Genomic DNA, 15,939 nt, shown 5'->3' with positions numbered 1-15,939 from the left:
AAACATAGATAACATATTTAAAAACAAGTCAATGTGTAGCTGGAAGAGGTCTTTATGTGTGAATTAGGGGCCCATGTTTCTAATTGAGTTTAACAATGCTGGTATAGGGAACTCCCAGGTTGGGACCAGCCCTCTACCAATACAGACATGCACCTTTTCTGCAACTTATTGTCTCAGAGAGTTTTGTAGGATGATAAGTGGTTAAGTGACTAGCCCAAGGTCAAAGGCAAGTCACTTAAGATACATAGATGGCTCATCCTTCATTTTCAAAGAGGACCAATGACATCATGGGGTTATGTCTTGACTTGTGAGTGAATCAGATATAAGTGGGGCAGAGTTGTGCCAAGTTATCAGCCTTACTCTCTCTTCCTGAGTCATCCAAGTCCAGTGGTAAGACAAAAGTCAAGATGACTGGCTATGGTCCAGGAAGCGGCGGATGACCTTGGCATCTTCCACAGCTGATAAAGATGTAAGCACTCCACAGTGCTTGCTTCTGCTGCCTTCACGGCCATTGAAACAAATTATTCTCATCTGCCCATTGACCGGGGAAGTCTTTACGTGCTTTGGAGACACATCCCTCTACCTCCCCAATGGGTTTGAGGCCTGTCAGTTACCCTCACCCTGGTTTAGCCCATCTGTTGAGATGGTTCACTGCGATGTGGCCTCTGGCCATGCTATAGCTTCTCGGAACCACAGGTGAGACTTGGGTGAAGGTGGACACCAAAGGTGGGTGAGCAGCCCTCCAAAGGGCTCAGCAAGCAGACTAACAGTTGTCAGTGATTTCATGATCACGAAGGTGGTTTTCCCTGGTCAAGGCTTATGGCCATTGCACTTTGGATGAGCTGACCTCTGCGTTTTCCCCAAATGTCGGAAACTCAACTGCATAGTTTGTGGCCGTAGATACACAGATATACAGCTAGTATCTGGCAGAGATGGGATTTGACCACAGGTCTTCATGATTCCAAGGCAGTCTCTTCTGTGTCCACAATGCCACGCTGCCAAAATTCATCCATCAGAAACTTGGACACAATGGTTGTATTTCCTGCTTGTCTTCTCCAAGCTAAAATGCTCTAATTCCTTAAACTACTCCTCTTATGACATGCTATCCAGAGCCCTCAGTCCTGGGGTAGAATTGGTCGGACTAGACCTCTCATCAGAGATCAAACCAGAAGCAAGACAAGACCTTTAGTCAAGTACTTCGAAAGCTTCCATATACACTCCAAGTCCGTGGTCAGGACATCAACTGGCTTGCATGTCGTCTCCCTCCATTAGACTTTGAGCCCCTTGAGGGCACAGACTGGTTTTTGCCTTTCTTTGTGTCCCCATCACTTTGCACAGTGGCTGGCACATGGTAGGAATTTAATAAATGCTCATCGACTTGGTTAGCATTTATGTAGCACTTTCTGTATGCGCTCTCATTTAAGTCTTACAACATCCTTTTCCAAGTACTCTTATCATTCCCATTTTATGTATAAGGTTGAGAGAGATAAAGCAAGTTGCTCATTAGTGAATGGCAGAGGCAGAATTCACACTCGTGTCAGATAAGATTGGTGGGGCTGGAGCAGGTGGGGAAGGCTCCATGGAGGAGATGTCTTGGCATCCTCAGCACCTAGCACAGCCCCCTGTACTTACTCCAATGAGTCAGCATATCAGCAGCGCTCTCACCAACGGAGGCAACCCTCCGGCAGGCAGATCGCCACTCGTTTACTGTGGATCTTGGGAACCAAGCCCTCCCAAAGTGCTGGGGGGCTTTGCCACTTCCTCCTGGCATGGCAGAGATAACCAGGAAATTATGGGGGCTGTTCATCTCAGTTTGTGAATAGTATACTTCTGTGATGAGATGCTTCAGCCCATTCTTGGCAGTTATTTGTTAGGTTACCGCCTAGGCCCGGGGATGGGGAACCTGCAGCCTTGAGGCCCTCCAGGTCCTTGAGTGTGGCCCTTTGTTGGATTCAGTCAAAGGGCCACACTTGAGGACCTAGAGGGCCACAGGTTCCCCATCCCTTGCCTAGGCAACTCTCTATAGCCCTCTGTGTGACATTCACTCATTTTTCATTTTTTAAGGCTACCGTTTTCTGTTACTCAGTCATACAACACCAATAGTAGAATATTAGTATTAAAATATTGGCACTTTTAACAGGAAGAATTTGGGGTTATTATGGGAGTTCTATAATTTATTGAAGTCTACATAGACTATTTTCTTACTCCTGTTGGCTACACTAGTTGGCTACACTGGGAGTATCTGTCAAAGGTAACCTTGATCCCAGATATAGATCCTGGTGGATGAGCTCTATAGGTTAATCATTTGACTGAATGTTCTAATTTGAGCAAAAGCCATTCTTCATCCACTTGGGCCTTATTGTGTGGATGGTCAGGCCACACTCTTTTGAAAGGCCCCAGATCTCTTTAAGGAGGCTCTGAAGTATTCCTGGGGTTGATATGACCAGCATAATATTCTCCAGAAACAGGAGAATCTGGAGAACGTCAGTATCCCTGAGGAACCCTTCTTCAACTTGGTTTTCTGATGGGCCACCTCCATCACAGTTGTAAACTTCTTTGCTGTTTTAGGCCTCACCTGACAGTAATGATCAGAGTTGTAGAGCAAGGCTATATCTCTTGTTACATCTTTCATGGAATCTTATCTAATTTTGACATATGGAGGCAAACTTTTTCTCAGGTGATGAAGCTTTCATTTTATAAGGAGAACTTTTAGAATCAGAATGTCAGAGTTGGGAGGGACTTCAGAACTTGGAATCCCAAAGCTGGAAAGCATTTGAGAACCAAGGGTGTCAGAGCTGAGAGGGGCCTTAGAACAGGGAATGTGAGAGCTGAGAGGGGTCTTAGAACAGAAAATGTCAGAGCTGGGAGGAACCTTAGAACTGAGAATGTCAGAACTGAGAGAGGCCTTAGAACTGGGAATGTCAGAGTTGAGAGGAGACTTAGAATCAAGAATGTCAAAACTGGGAGAGGCTTTAGAACATAGTCAGAGTTCAAGCACTTTAGAATGGAAAATGTCAGAGGCGAGAGATCCCTAGAACAGGGAATGTCAGAGCTAGGAGAGATTTTAGAACATGGAATGTAAGAGCTGGGAGGGGTCTTAGAACAGAGGATGTTAGAACTGGGAAAGATCTCAAAATAAAGAACGTTAGATTTCAATGTTTCCTGATTGGATAGAAATGTCTGCCTTGCCTAAGATGCCACTTCCAGTGCTGAAGATGTCTCTAGGCATGGTCACTTGTTGACTCATGTTCCACTGGTCACTGTCAGATCCCCTACTGAAGGCAGATTTTGGTGGGGACAGTGGGAGAAGAGACCTTGAGATCCCCAAGTGTCCTCCTCCCATCAGAAGGAACAAGAGCCTAGCAGGGAGGACACTTGTCTCCCAAGGAAGGCCCTCAGTCTGGACCCTTGGGATCTGGGTGTGGTTGGTCAGTGTCTACCACTTCCTTCTATTATGCATCCAACCTCTTGGAGGTTCAAAAAAAAACTGGCAGGTTCCTTCCCTGCTAAAAATAGTGTTTTGTTTGCAAGTCCCCTCAGCCTGGGAGCTTCCTTTCCACCTTCCCTTAGGAGGGTTGAGGGGCCCTGCCCTTGACACTGACGCAGGAACACAAGCAGAGGAGATGTTCATTGCACGAAGGTGGGAAACAAGACTTCCCCTGCCTTGGTTGTGTGTGTGTGTGTGTGTGTGTGTGTGTTTAAAGACTGTATTTATATTTGGTTCAACTTTAATTAATGCAAAGCAATGAGGCTGTAAGTATCTTGCTTCCTCTCTAGCTTATTTGATGACAAGCTCAGAGGCCATTTCCTTCACCCTTCCTTCTCCCATGGTGCTGTTCAAAAAATACAGCCCAAATCCCCAAAATTGTGTTTTCCTAGAATCCTGGAATGCCAGAGCTGACATGGCCCATAGGCAGGAGTATGCTGATAAATGCGTAATGATTGGCTCTGATGAATGTTTAACAAATGGCTCTGATGAATGTTTAACAACTGTCTCTCCCAAAATAAACACATGCTCACAACTCACTTTTAGTCTAAATCTGAATTATTGGCATTTTCTCCATAACTTTCGGAAGTCTAGACAATTAACAAAACAACAAATTGGGCCTCGATTTGTAGCATTTGCCAATTTCTCAGGTGTAAATGCTCATAGTGAAAATTTAATGACCAGCTCTCTCTCAGGTTGGTTCAAGCTGGCTCCAGTACACTCCTGCTCTTAGGACAGAGAATGCTGGAGTTGAAAAGGGTGTTAGAACACACAAAGTTAGACTGAGAATGTCAGAACTGGAAGGAAACTTAGGACACACAAGGTTAGATTGGGAGAGGGACCTTAGAACATAGAATGACCACTGTGATCTAGCAGCCTTCCCATTCCCAGGTCACTGACCTTTTGACCTCTTCCTCTGATCTGTCAGCTTCTCCCGTACTCTCTCCTTTAAGGAAAGTGTCCATGCCAACCACATTCACTTCCTTCTGAGAGCTGCTCCTGACTTTTTGGATTTTTCTCTACCATGCCCCCTGAGTGGCTACCTTCTTTCTCACCAACTCTTTTTGGCTTCCTTTTACGTGTTGTCTTCCTCATTAGAATATAAGCTTCTCGAGGGCAGGGAGTTTTTTTGGCTTGTATTTATATTCCTAACACTTGGCACAGTGTCTGGCTAATAGAAAATGCTTAATAAATGCCTGTCAGAATGTCAGAGCCTGAAAGAGCCTCAGAACACACAATATTAGACTGAAGAACCTTATGAAGGGATATTAGAATATAAGAAGCTAGAACACAGAATGTAGAATATTAGAACTGGAAGGAACCTGAGAACCCAGAGTATTAGAAAAAGATGTGAGCATTTGAAGGAATAGGAGAATATTGAATGTTAGGTTATAGATGATAAAATATTAGAACTGAAATGGACCTTAGAGCTCTAATCTATTTTACAAATGAGGAAACTGAGGCCAGAGAGAAAAGCTTGCCCAAGGGGCAGAGTTAGGATTTGAACTCAGGTCTTCTGGCTCCATTTGCAGTGTTTTTTCTCCCCTGAATCTGGCTGTTTTCCGTCAATCCCCCCAAACACTCCGTGTAACCCGGGGCCCCACGTGCCCCAGCCTCCTCCCCTCTGGAACCTGCACTATTATCTATCCCAGATGTGGCCTAAAGAGAAGAATGAATGTTCTCTGGGGCTCCAATTCTCCCTGCTTGATTTATTGCCTGGCTTCGGTTGGAAGAGTTACCTCGAATAACACTGATAAATGATAGCTTGTTATTTCTGGGCCAGCTCAAGGTTGATGAAGATATCAAGGGAGAAAGTGGAATGGGTTAACTCTTTAGCCCCTGGGTCCCTGTGGCTCAGCCCTTTGTTTTCCTTCTGAAAATGTGGCATTGGAACAAGTCAGGCCTCTGGCTCTGGGGACCAGGTAGTGTAGGCACAGCTGAGCATGGAGAGTGTGGATAGGAAGGGTGGTCACTTTGGGATGAGATACGCTAGTCTTTGGGGACTTGGCAGCTTCCCTCCTAAAACTGCCCTGCCTTCAGACTTCCCTTTTTCTTCTGAGGGCACCCCATTCTTCTGGTCACCCAGGTTTGATGCCTAAGAGTAAAGGGGGTCATCTTCATGTCTTCATTTTCCTTACCTTCCCCTTCCCCTTCCCATTACATAGCAAGTGGGAAAAGGGAGAGAGGAAAGGACTTCCCCCCTCCTCTCACTCCCTTCCCCCACAGTGGTTGATAGAGACTAGTGGCCCAAACACTTGGCATGAGTGGTCTTTTCCTGTTTAACTCATTGGAGAAACCAGGACCCCCAGTGATTTCCTATACAATCACAGAGCAGAGATGGGCATGATGGGGCCCACTCAGCCTAAGAGGGAAGCCCTACCTTAGAAAACTGCCTTTTGGGTAAGGTCAAGTTCACCTTTTTATCTTCTATAAGGAGTCTAAACCACTGTGGGGCCCAAAGGCACTGACTGTCACACAGATTATCGTATGTCCTTTTCTCTCAAAGAGGACCAATGACATCAGGAGGGTGATGTCTAGACTTGCAAGTGAATTGGATTTAAGTGAGGCAGAGCTGTGCAAAGTCACTAGCCTCACTCTCTCCTCCAGAGTCATTGGAGTTCCAGTGGCAGGACAAAGGTCAGGACGACCGGCCTGGGATGCAGTGGGAGACCTTGGTCTTTTCAAGCTAAGGTCTTTCCCAGGTCTCAGTTTGTCTGAAGCAACACCCATTCAGTGGTGAAAGGCTAGGTGAGAAATGAGTCAAAAGATGTCCTTGTTTGCCTTCACAAAAGAATCAATCCACTGACTGTCTATGACCCTGTGACAAAGAGTGTCATCAGAACGTCAACTCTTACTCTGATGATGATCCCAGCCAAGTTCAGTTCTTTGGGAGGGTGTAGGGTGGACACAGACTGCTATGTGAGTCCTCTGGGGGTCTCTATATCTGTTCATGGTCTCCTTTGGGTCCCTTCTGTCTTTCGAATTTAAAGGCTCTTCCATATCTGATATCCACATTGACATCTGAGTTACATACTTAGAGGAGCTTGAGAACCCCTTCCCCCATATTTGGGAGATTTAACAAACTTATTAAAGGGACACTAAGACATGAGCTATGCCATGGGTTCTTTCTTTCCTGAGACAATCTAGGTGGAAGCATTGGATCAAAGAGAGAAACTGAGCCTTTTAGGGTCCATCCCCATGACTCAACTTGGTTCACATAGTCCCAGAATCCTTGAGGAGTGAGGGCTTCCATATGGGTTACACAGGTAAAAGACGAATTCCTTCAGCTCCTTAAGATCATGGGGTGTTTTCAGTTGGGTCTTCATATCTCCAAAGCCTAGTATAATGTCTGGAAACAGTTCTGAATTGGATTGAATTTTTTGAGAGAGGGACTGGAGGTGGGGGCTTCATGGAGAGCCCCCTTTTATTTGCTCCAGGTTCCAATTTCCTAGAGTACAAACAGGACTCAGATCTTGTTCTCATCGGTGCCCCTCCCACGTAGCTGCAATCACAGAGCCCTGTGCTCTGGAGTTACACGGTAACTAAATGATGGTTACCAAATTAACTTACTTCCAATTCTAGGAAGTTCCTTCTGCTTGGCATTTCTAGTAATCGCTGATTGTGCCACTCTGGTATTATTTGGGTCATGGTGCATAGAGACAGATGCCTGCCGTAGTACAAAGGGCCTTGACCTCTCAGAATCACAGAATTCTGGAGTTGGAAGGGGCTGTGGTGGCCATTTAATTCTCCTCATAATAGGGAAAAAATCTTCTCTCAGTAACAAGTACCGATTTAGCTGTGGCTCAAAGACCTCCAATAAGGTGGTGGTGGGGAACCTCTTGAGGCGGCCCATTCCAACTCAGGTTAGGAAGGATCCCCCAATAATCAAGGCCAAGTTGGTCTCTTTGTGACTTCTGCTCATTACTTCTGGTTCTACTCTCTGGGACCAAGCAGAACGGTCTTCCACATGACCACCTTTCAAAGAACAGAAGCTGTCATATTCCCTCAGGCCCAGAATCTTCCTTTTTCCAGGTTAAACGTCCCCAGGCCCGTGAGCCGATCAATCTTCATATAACACGGACTCAAGGCCTTTCATTACCCTATTGCTTCCTCCGGATATTCTCCAGTGTATTAGTGGCCTTTTAAAATGGCAGCACCTATGACTAGGTACAGACTGCAGAGGGAGTCTTTTCAGGCAGCTAGGTGGCTCAGTGGATAGAATGCTAGGTTTGGCGTCAGGAAAACTCATGTTCTTGAGTTCAAATCTGGCCTCAGACACTTACTAGCGAGTCATCTAATCTTGATTGGCTCAAAAAAAATACACTGGGGAAGGAAATAGCAAACCACTCCAGCATCTTGAACAAGAAAGCCCCATGGACAGTATTGGCATGCTACATACACATGGTCCACGGAGTCATGAAGAGTTGGATAAAATTGACCAACAAGTTTCCTTGTTCCTAGAGTGTGCTTCTCTCAGTGCTTCCCAAGACCACATAAGCTTTTAGCTGTCAAATCATAAAGTTGTTGACTATTGAACTTCAATTTGGTCCATTAAAAAGCAACCTACTATGCTCCTACTAAGCATCCTACCATGTGCCAGTCACTGTGCAAGGACAGGGGACACAAAGAAAGGCAGAGTCCTTGCCCTCAGGAGCTCCCATTCTGATGAGGGTGGTGATGGCCAGGAACAAACAGGAGGGCCCAGCTCTTCTTTCAGAACAACTGTTAGCCAACCATGCTCCTCCCATCCTGCACCAGGAAGCTCACGGTGTTTGTTTTTTTAACCCAAGTATAAAATTTTACTTTTATTCCTTGAGTAAAAGTTTCTGGCCCAAGGCAGGGCCTGTATTTACTGCTGATTAGGGAGGGTGGGATAAGGTAATTCTGTCTCTGGGGACAAAGGAGATGGGATCCAAGCTGGGAAGTAACTAAAGCAAAAGACAGGCTGGTGACCATGCAAGGTGGTCACTGAAGAGCTCAGATCTAGGGCGCAAATGTGAGTTAGACACACAACTATAAGAACAGGGATTTGGCCTTTTATTGTGGAGTCACTTATGACCCCATTTGGGGTTTTCCTGGCAGAGATACTAGAGTGTTTGGCCATTTTCTTCTCCAGCTCGTCTTACAGATAAGGAAAATGAGGCAAACAAGGCGAAATGACTTGCCCAGGGTCACACAACTAGTAAGTGTTTGAGGCAGATTTGAACTCAGGTCTGCCTTACTCCAGGTTCCTGCTCTATCTACTGCACTACAGAGCTGTCCCTTGAGATACAAGCTAGGAGGACCACATCATATGAGGAGCTAAAACATAAGGAATGTGGGGAAGAGGACCTTTTGTTTGACCCAATTTGACCAAGGTGTGCTGCTTTCTGAAAAATATCTTTCTGAAAAATACAAAGGACAAACTCTTAAGTATAGTATACTTTATTAACATTTTCTTCATCATTTTCTTAAGTCTAGAAATCAGAATAATAATCAATCAAGCCCTGATGTGAAACATTTGCTGATTTCCAATGTACAAATACTCACATTGAAAATTGAACAATGAACCCACTTGACCTCCCTCTTGTGATCAAGAGAGACAATGGTGTGAAAGCCCTTTGGAAACGATCAAGCACCCTGGGGGGAATTATTATTATAGGAAAGGCTCAGCAGAGACTCTGGGTGTGAATGTAATTGTGGAATCACTTAGCCGTGCCAGGCTATTTAGAGGCAACTTCCTCTAGAGCTTTGTCATTCTGAGTGTGAATCCGGAAACCCTACAAAAATAGCCAAGGAAATACAGCGAAACAGGATGACATCCGACTGACAGTGCTGGAGAAAGAGGACCATGGAGGGGCCCAGATCCGGGAGCCGGAGGAAGGCTCAAAGGGTTCCAGATCGTGTCCCTCGTGGGGCCTTGATGCCTTCCATGCTTCGGGGAAGGAAAAAACCTTGAGGCTGTCGGAAGACAGTGAGTTAATTGGCCGGCACATGCTGGCAGGGGCGTAAGATGCCATCTCAATGGGGGCTGCCCTAGAGTCCAAGGACTGTGGGAACACAGTGTCCAAACTGCTGCGTTCAAAGGGGTGGGGGTGGGGGACGACTTGAAGCATCCCAGATGAAAAGGGACACACTTCTGTTGCCAAGGTTTCCAACACCATTTGCTTCAATTCAATACATTTTTACTGAGACTCTTATGTGCCCGGCTCTGCAGTGGTCACTACAGGGGCATTAAGAAAAGTAGATTGAGTGTAAAATGTCAGAGTCGGAAGGGACCCTAGAGCACAGACTTTCTAAGTGGTAGGGATCCTAGAACGTGATGTCTGGGAGGAACATGAGAACAGAGAACACCTGCGCTTGGAGGGCTATTAGAACAGAGAACATCAGAGCTGGGAGACACCTTAGAACAAAGTTCTCTCTCTCTGTCTGTCTGTCTGTCTCTCTCATTGTATCATATTGTACTGTATATCATATCGTATCGCATATCATGATATATTTCTTTGTGTTGTATTGTCTTATATTATATGATAGGCAGGTAAGTGGCACAGTGGACAGAGTGCCAGGCCTGTAGTCAGGGAGGCTCATCTTCCTGAGATCAAATCCGGCCTCAGACACTTCCTAGCTGTGTGACCCTGGGCAAGTCAGTGAATCCTGTCTGCCTCAGTTTCCTCATCTGTCAAATGAACTGGAGAAGGAAATGGCAAACCAGTCTTGTACCCTTGCCAAGAAAACCCCAAATGAGGTCATGAAGAGTTAGACATGACAGAAATGACTGAACAACAACAAAATGTTATGTTATATCATATTATCTCTCTGTCTGACTCTGTTCTAAGATCCCTCCCAACTTAGACATTCAATGTTCTGAGCTACAGATACTATATAATATAAATATATTAATTGATATATACATATATTTATATATTAATATAGAATTAATACGAGAAAGAGAGAGAGAGAGAGAGAGAGAGAGAGAGAGAGAGAGAAAACGAACCATGTTGAGGGAAAGCTTTGAATATTCAGCTGAAGAGGAAGACCTTTTATCCAGCGTGTCTGAAAAGCCTTAGTGCAGGTTTAAGCTACTAAGGCTTACAACTCTACTGAGACTTTCAGGACACCTTGTCTTATGCCAAAGGGACTAGTTGGGGACAGAGCAATCTTACTCATGTTTGAACCAAACTGAAACCTAATAAGTCACCCCACATTGTGACATTTGGGGGATTGTTTCTGGGAAAGGGCAGCAGGAGCTAAAACAGTCCCGGCCTCAAGTCTTGGGGCAGCTTCTGAGTTTTATAAAGCTTAATTGGTGACCTTAACCAATTGCGAAAAGGACATATTGGTTACATTCACACACCCAGTGACCATGTGCACCACCAAGGAAGCTCTGGGGGTATTCCACAGGGCCCTGGATGTGGGATCAGAGGACCTAGATTCCAGTGCAGATGCTGCCCGTTTACCTCATGTGTGATCTTGCAGAATCTCTAACCTTCTTGGGCTTCTAAGCTTCCTCCTTTGTAAACTGAGGGGGCTGGGGGTTGGCCTGGGTGACCTCTGAGGTTCTTTCCTGCTTTAAGCCAGTGGAACAGGGCTGCCTGGTCACAAGGACCCTGGGAGTTTTAATTCTTCCTAGTTTGGGAAGAGAGGAATCTAAACAGACTTTGACCTTCATGCGGGGGGCAGAGGTTTTTCCACATGATGGACTCTTGAGGAGAAGGAGGAGCAGGGAAGGGAAGGGGTGGCTGTGGCCCACGGCATGGTAGGAGCCAATGTCGGCCATCTCTAGAGCTTCCTTCTTCAAGACCACGAGAGAGGTCTTCTGAATGGGCCAGCTGGGGCACATGTGACTGAATGTTACCATCCTGGGCCCTCACTCCTGGAGCAATGAGGAAAACAAATCAGCCTTATGCCAGCCCTGCCTTATTTCTGCTTAATTGGGCTTTTTGTTTATTCTGTTAAAAATATGTTTGCCAAATTTAATATTATTTCTCACAAACACCAGTGATTGACCTTGTCCTTATATTGCCTGGTGTTCCTTTGTTGGTGGTGTGAGGGCCCAATGGGAGCCGCAGAGGAGACTGACCTTTCCCTCTGAAGGGCTCCAGTCTCAACCTCCTCCAGCTGATTTCAGGAATTGTGACTCCTAACTAAGGATACATAAGCAGGAGCCATGTCATCATTACATTTCCAAGGACAGAAATACTAGGAACTTGGGTAATATTTATAAATACGTCCCGTAGACAAGAACCTATGAGTAACTGGTAGTTACATCTGCAATATTCCCTTGTTTTAAGCTTGGGGGGAGGAGGGATGTTGGCCCCTAAGGTCCTCAGGGTTCTCTTCAGTTTTAGGAAGTTTATTTTAGAGGAACAGTTATGGGTTCAGTCACAATCATTCTGAGTCCTCCAATTAGGAAAATACCTGTCAGGCATTATTTGGGTTCTGTCTAATAGACACACACAAATACATATGTGTACACACATATATACATACACATATATATACACACATATATATATACACACATGCACACATACACACATATATAAAACACATTCTATATGAGTATGCGTGTATCTGTATCTATATCTGTGTCTGTATCTGTATCCGTGTCTGCATCTGTATCTGTATCTATATCTGTGTCTGTATCTGAGTCTTCTAACTCCAAGTCTAGGATACTTTATTTCACTTGATCACCCCAGGTTCCCTCTTTATGCTCAAATTCTAGAATTTTAGAGTCAAGAGAGATTTTATTGGTCTTCTAGTCCATTCCATACTCCACACAGGATCCCCGCAACCACTCACCTACCAAGGGGTTGTCTAGCCTTTGCTTGAAGACTTTTCTCTCTTCATGTCATGAAGGCCTTGGGTCCCAGGTTGAGATTTAGGTCTCAGCCTTTCATCTGTGTCCTGTTGTGGAAGACTGAAGGGGACATTCTGTTGGGATGATGCAATCCCTGAAGACTATTTCTTCCTGCTGAAAGACCAGACCCCTTTCTGGGTCACGCAGAGTCGCCATGGTGTGGTAGTGAGAACACTGGTCACTAGACCTAGATTTTACTCCTCACTCTAACAGTAATTCATCGTGTGACTTCCCCTAGCTGGGTCTCAGTTTCCTCACCTTGAACACCGAAGTGATGAGAAGATCACAGTTTATCAGGGCTGGAAGGAGCCTCAGAATCTGACTGGTTTTACCTGTTTCTGAACAAGCTTCCCCTCTCCATCATCCCTGGTGAATAAATGTATATACGGTCTTTGCTTGCAGACCTCCAGAAAGTGGAGAGCCCCTCACCTCCTGAGGTGTCTCAGGCTCCTTTTGGCTTTCTCTCATTGTTGGGGGTGGGGCTTCCAAATCTGTCTCCTCATGCCCCTCCCCCATTGCTCCTGGCTTTGCTCTATGGGAACAAGCAGAGAAAACCTATGACCTGCTCTACATGGTAGGCTTGCAGATGCTTTAAGACAGCACCGACCCTCTGAGCCTTCTCTTCTCCGGGATGCACATCTCTCCTTTCCTTCAGCAGATTCTTATATCTGGGTGACTTTATCCATAGAGCTATTGTGTGTGAAAGACTTTTAAAGCTCTGAAGTGTTATTTTTATGCGTGTCATTCATTAGGACAGTGATACAAATTTAAGGAGGGCAACTAGACAGTGCAGTTGATAGAGTGCCAGGCCTAAAGTCAGGAAGACTTATTTTCACGAGTTTAAATCCAGTCTTAGACACTTACTGGCTGTGTGACCCTGGGCAAGTCACTTAATCCTGTTTGCCTCAGTTTCCACATTCCACATCCACATGTATTATGAAGTGGAGAACGAAATGGCCAACCACTCCAGTATCTTTGGTAAGAAAACTCTAAATGAGGTCACAGAGAGTCAAATAGAACGATACAACAATAAAAAAAGATAAATTCAAGGAGATCTTTCCAAGCCCAGCTTACATCCTGCCCCTTGTTGGATTCCTCATTCTAGAGCCAGGGGATGTCAAGGCCTCTTTTGGGGGGCAGTGTGGGTCTCCCTTCTTCACTAATACAGATCATTGCCCAGGGCCGCCTGGAGGGCCAGAATTTATGAGAGGGGCTCTATTTTCGGAGGCTCTAACCCAGCCCCATCATGGACCATTCTGGGGGTGAACTTTCTCCACAGATAGTCTATGAATTCCTAGGTCAGAGAAAGTTGATGGACGTGAAATCTGAGGCTGAGAAACAGTAAGCAGCTTGCCTAGGGTAACACAGTGAGCTGGGGGCAGACAGAGCTGGGATTACAAACTCAGGCTCCCTAACTTGATGACCGTCCTGGCCTTTATCACACTCTTGTCTCTGGTGTTTATGTATATTCCCTATCTCCCCCCTCCCTTCGTCCTAATCCCCAGCTAGGCTGTTATTCTTGGACTGTGTCTCCATCGTCTTCCTATCCCCTTTCCTCGGGGCCCCTGGATCTAAACATTGGGTCTTGTTGGGTTCAAGGGCTCGGTAAAGTTTGGTCCATTCATTCATGGTGGTGTGTATGATGGCCACTAGAGGGCAGCATAGACACACTCACATGGGTCTAAGGCCATGATGGCTGGAGCAAACACAGGGCAAGAGGCGGCTTAGATCAGAATGTTGGAACAGGAAGGTATCAGGGACGAAATCAATTTCAGTCCCCTCATACACGGTGGAGGAAACTGAGGCCCAGAGGGGACATCAGGACATAGACTCAGAGCCAGAAGGGACCTTAGAAGTCATTTTGTCATTCAGTCATTTCAGTCGTGTCCAATTCTTGGTGACCGCATTTGGGGTTTTCTTGGCAAAGATATTGGAGCGTTTGCCATTTCCATCTCCAGCTCATTTTTCAGATGAGGAAACTGAGGCAAACAGGGTGAAGTGACTTGCTCAGGGTCACCCAGCCAGTAAGTGTCTGAGGCCAGATTTGAACTCAGGAAGATGAGTTCCTGACTTCAGGTCTGTCGCTCTATCCACTGTGCCACCTAGCTGCTCTTCTTAGGAGCCATAGGATCATCTATTTAGTTGGTCAGTAAGCATTTATGAAGCACCTACTATGTGTCAGGTAGTGTGTTAAGTGTTCGGGATATAAAGAAAGGAAAACAAGCTCTGTCCCTATCCCCGAGGGGTTCACAGTCTATTGGAGGAAGACAACCTGCAAACAACGATATACAAGCAAGATATAGGCAGGATAAATTAGAGATAATCAGCAGAGAGGAATCAGGAAGGGCTTCTTGCAGATTTCTCTCACCTGAACAAGAAGGCCACAGCCTCCTAATTGGCCTCTGTGCCTCTAATCTCTCCCCATTCCTATCCATCCTCCATTCAACTGCCCAAGTGACCTTCCTATGGATTAGGTCTGACCACGTCACTCACCTGCTCAAGAAGTTCTGATGGCTCCCTCTTACCGCTAGGGTCAAATGTCTAGTCTTGTGTTTGGCTTTTAAAGCTCTCCATGACCTTGCCCCTTTCTGGTCCTCTTCCACATTAATCCCCGCCAGGAGTTCTACAGTCTCCCCCCACTGGTCACCTCCCTGTTTCTCAAACAGGATCTCCCACCTCCTTTGCATTAATTGTCCTTCTGCCCTAAGATGCTCTGCCTCCTCACCTCCACCTCTTAGAACCTTCCTTCAAGGCATGGACCACCTCTTCCAGGAGGCCTTTCCTCGCCCCACAGCCTAGCTCTATGGATCAAGTCACGCAGATAGAAGGATATGCTGAAGGAAAGGGGAGGAGCTGTCTTAAAGCATCTGTAGGGCTCTCATGTTGAACAGGTCATAGGTCTTCTCTGCTTGATCCCAGAGAGCTGGCTAACTTCCATCTCTTCTGTATTGATTTAGTATGGTTTGGTTTACATGTCATCTCTCCCATTAGACTGGGAGTCCTTGAGGACAGGGACTATCTCTTCCTTTCTTTGTATCTCTGGCATTTGGTACAATGCCTGACACACAGTAGGTGCTTAATAAATGCTTGTGGCTTGATTCGTTGATTGTGGTTCCAATCCAGTGCCCTTTACCTGACACTACATTATAGGCAAGACACTGTATAATTACGGGAGAAAAACGTAAGTTTAGGCCTCAAAGGTACAGGTGGGGAGCCAGACAATAGATGGCCTTGAATGTCAGGCAAAAGAGTTTGAATTTTATTTGGGAGGCAATAGGAGACTAGAAACCAGCTCATAGATCATAGGAGGTTCTCTTGTGTTTAGAAGAGGTTTGTCTTATGCAAAAGGGATGAATCTTGTCCTGATTAGTCTCAGATGGCAGAACCATGGGCTAGAGGCTTTAAGCCAATCATCCAAGCTACAGACTGCCTCAGCTCATGTGATGACCAGGGTAGCCAATGGAAGAAGAATTTTTACATCCATGACAACTCACTGTGTCTTACCTGGGATGGTCCCATGGAAAGAGTTGGGGTGGGATCTGCTCAAGAAGGCTTTGATTCTCAGCTCTGCTACAAACTTACTGGATGAACTTGAATAGGTCCCTTCAATTCC

General features: G+C 45.7%; 1 non-coding gene across 1 annotated transcript; it reads left to right on the top strand.

The window, feature by feature from the left end:
- The first annotated feature begins 760 nt into the window (after positions 1-760).
- On the top strand, positions 761-926 carry LOC118849367. Its single transcript, XR_005010413.1, has one exon. It is a non-coding gene; the product is annotated as a U1 spliceosomal RNA (small nuclear RNA).
- The last annotated feature ends 15,013 nt before the right edge of the window (positions 927-15,939 follow it).

Source organism: Trichosurus vulpecula, chromosome 4, assembly GCF_011100635.1.
Source record: "Trichosurus vulpecula isolate mTriVul1 chromosome 4, mTriVul1.pri, whole genome shotgun sequence".
Lineage (NCBI taxonomy): Eukaryota > Metazoa > Chordata > Mammalia > Diprotodontia > Phalangeridae > Trichosurus > Trichosurus vulpecula.
The sequence above is the reverse complement of the archived record's forward strand: the minus strand, read 5'-3'. Positions and strand labels throughout refer to the sequence as shown.